The sequence below is a fragment of the Lolium rigidum genome, chromosome 7 (genome assembly GCF_022539505.1).
Source record: "Lolium rigidum isolate FL_2022 chromosome 7, APGP_CSIRO_Lrig_0.1, whole genome shotgun sequence".
In the NCBI taxonomy this organism is placed as follows: Eukaryota; Viridiplantae; Streptophyta; class Magnoliopsida; order Poales; family Poaceae; genus Lolium; species Lolium rigidum.
Window position 1 is genome coordinate 72,509,242 of NC_061514.1, and position 3,611 is coordinate 72,512,852.

Consider the following 3,611-nt stretch of genomic DNA (forward strand, 5'->3'; position numbering starts at 1 on the left):
TTCGACGAGGCACTCGGGAGCACTCGGGGATGACCGGTGGGGCACCCCAGGGTGGCACTCCACAGGCTGGCGCGGCCAGCAAGGGGGGCGCGCCACCCTGGTGTGTGGGCCCCCCTTTACCCCACTTCACCATCTTTTCCTCCCACACTCTTCTCTCTCCCGAAAAAATCGACACCAGCTTTCTCTCACTCGCGTTTTTGCTCAAGAACTCCAGATTTCTCGATCTCTTTGCTCAGCCTAGATTTCTGTCTGAAATTTGGCACATTTGCTCTTCGGTATGTGACTCCTTCAATTATCCAAGTAGAATTTTGTTTGGTTGAGTATATCTTGAATATTTTGCTGCTGTAGGTAACATGTTTAGTGAGCTTGCATGCTTGTTCTAAGTGGTAGAAAATAGTTTTGATGCATGATTAGTACTCTAGCAAGTTCTTATGGTAGTTTCCCTCAATTATATGTCACCAAATCAAATTTTATATTGTTTGTTGAAAAATTTCAGAAAATGGAAGGGAGTAGGCACCAACTCAACCAGCAAGAATTGGAGGTGCAACAGGTCATGAGAGTTCACCGCGAAGAAGGAGTATACCCCGCTTACTACCCGTGCGTGGATTTTATGAGAAGTGCAGGGATCTTGCAAGATGTTCAAAGACTAATCTCTCGTGCAGGATTGGATGATTTTGTTGATGGTGAACCATGCCAATATGCAAAACTGACTATGTCAGTAGTGCAAGATTTTAAATTCAATTGGTCGCGATCTAACCCCATGGTTCAGTACAAAATTTATAATAAAACTGTCAAATTGCCATTCAATGACTTTTGTGCAGCAATCAGAGTGCCACAATGGGGATCATGCGAGAAGATAAAAGGATCGCCGCAAGAGTTCTTGGATCTCTTCAAGATGATTTGTCATGGAAGAAGCTTCTCAGAGGATGGTGGTAAAATCAGTAGCATTCATCTCCCAGCTATTCGTTACTTTGCTTATTTCATCACCAAGTGCGTTCTAGCAAGAAAGAATGGAAGTAAAATATCTATCCAGGATCTAGCCTTTCTAGCTGCTGCATTACAAAATGATAGGACTTACAACTTGGGTGCTTTGATAGCCAACAGACTTGCTACTAACCGTGAGAAGGGAGGAATTTGTGGAGGTCTCATCGCCTCTCGTTTATTAGCTTTGCATGGTGCAGAACCTCACCATCTTGATATTCAACTTCCCATAGAAAAACTTGACATAGTATCCATGATTAAACATGAATTTGTTTCTGATTCGTCTAACTTGAGCAACCTGTTTTACAGAATAATATTTTACAAGAAATCTTGGAGAATAACTAAGAAAACTGAAAAATTAGTAGGATTGCCTGCACCTGCTCTGTTTAACCTTGATTCCAGGGAGGATTGGTCAGTCACGGAAAGTGTAGTTAATGCATACATAGAGGGAGGAGGCCATCGTGCAAGAGACAACACGGAGGAGGACGAGGAACACCTCGACTCTTCATCTGATGCAGCAAGTTCTTCGCATCAACAAGTTGGGCATGAGGAGCCTCCACGCTTTTCTTCTGCATCGGGACCTTATTATGACTACTCCATGTACAATCCACCGGGCATGGAACCCGCATCCTCGTTGGGGTTGATCTCCACTTAGGCCAAAAGCCTAAGCTTGGGGGAGGTATACCGGCATCACTCATTCTTTGCATATTATGGTTGCTGGATACTTGTACATGCTTGTTTAGTTTCTTTGAGTGGTTTTCTAATGAGAGGGAGATGATATTTGGGGAAGTGCTGCTCGAAAACACATTCTGGACTCGTTACCAAAAAATTCGTGCGCACAGCCAGTAACGTTATTTTGAGCTGCCAATTTTTGTGAATGTTCCCCAGGTTGTTATATAACTTTCATTAGTTGAACACTTTTCGAGCTGAGCAACGAAAGATTTTTGTAAAAATCGATTTCTGTACTGCTGTCAAGTTTTGGCAGATTTCTGCCATCTTGCTTTTCTGTGTTTCTTTTAGTTTTCATTTTCTTGTTCTTGCTTTGTTTCTTTCCTAAAACACAAAAATACCAAAAATATATCTGTTGTTTCTCTTCACCATTTGTTTATTTTGATTCTTGCATTTGTTTCGCTTTATTTGCTATTGCTAGTTTGCTATAAGAAAACCCAAAAAGATTTTGCTTTGTTTGCTTGTTTCCTTTTGTTCTTGTTCTCAAATTCGAAAACACCAAAAATATTTGCTGTTCTTCTTTGGTTTTGTAAAGTTCTTTATGAGTTCAATGGTCTTCGGTGGCTGGAGCGTGGTTTTCATTTCATATTATCCAAGCTACACAAGTGAAAAGGCAATAATGACGATCTACGACAATCTGATTGTGGTGAGAGGCTGGTATGAACTCTATTTGTTTTCATTTTTGTACATATACTCATCCATGTGAGCATGCTTAGTTGGTTCATGTGAGGTATATATCATTTAAGAAAGTCTAGTAGTTCATGATCTCTCATGTTTAGCTCCAATTTATTAATATGAGTAGCATGTCATGGATGTTTGCTTGCATTGTTTTATTCATAGATAGGTATGATATTGTGGTATCCCCCTCTGAATAATTCGGTTGAATTAACTTGGCACATGCTCACGCATGCATAGGACTGAACAAAAGTCAATTAAGCCTCGATGATTTACATTGCTTCAGAGTTCTTGTATCACTTTTATGCCTCAGTTAATTTATTTTGCCGCAAGCATGATTATGACAAGTCATCGCTCTCTTGATTTATCGCTCCCTAGTCTTTTGCTAGCCTTCACTTGTACCGAGCGGGAACGCTGCTCGTGCTTCCAAACACATGAAAACCAAGTTATTCCGTAGTGTCCACCATAAATACCTATGCATGGCATTTCAAACCATTCCAAGTAAATTCTCATGTGCTACCTTTAAAACCTTCAAAATGCTTCTCAATTTGTGTTAATGTTTCATAGCTCATGAGGAAGTATGTGGTGTTTAACTTTCAACCTTGTCATTTACTCTTGAAGGATTTTCATATGGACTAGTGGCACATCCGCTTATCCAATAATTTTGCAAAAAGAGTCGGCAATGGGGTTCCCGACCCCGATTAATCAACTTTCACTAATAATTCTCTTCACATGTTTTGCTCTGATTCATCAGTAAGCAACTTAATTTTGCAAATAGATACTCCTCCATGGTATGTGATTGATGGAAGGCACCCGAGGATTCGGTTAGCCATGGCTTATGTAAGCAAAGGTTGGGGGAGTGTCACCCATAATAAAACTAAAATACATGTGTAAACAAAAGAGAAGAGGGATGATCTACCTTGCTGGTAGAGATAACGTCCTTCATGGGAGCCGCTCTTGAAAGTCCGGTTGGCGAGGTAGTTGGTGTACCCATTACCATTCGTTGACAACAACAAACACCTCTCAAAACAATTTTACTCCTGTTTTAAAAATGAAAAGCTCTAGCGCATGTTAATCCCTCGCTTCCCTCTCGCGAAGGGTCAATCTTTTACTTTTACATTGAGTCTCCATCCTTTCTTTGAGCACTTTCTTGAGAGCACAACCTGTCATTCTTAGTATAATATGCTTGTCTCAAAATATGATTGATTGTGGTATAACTTTGATGC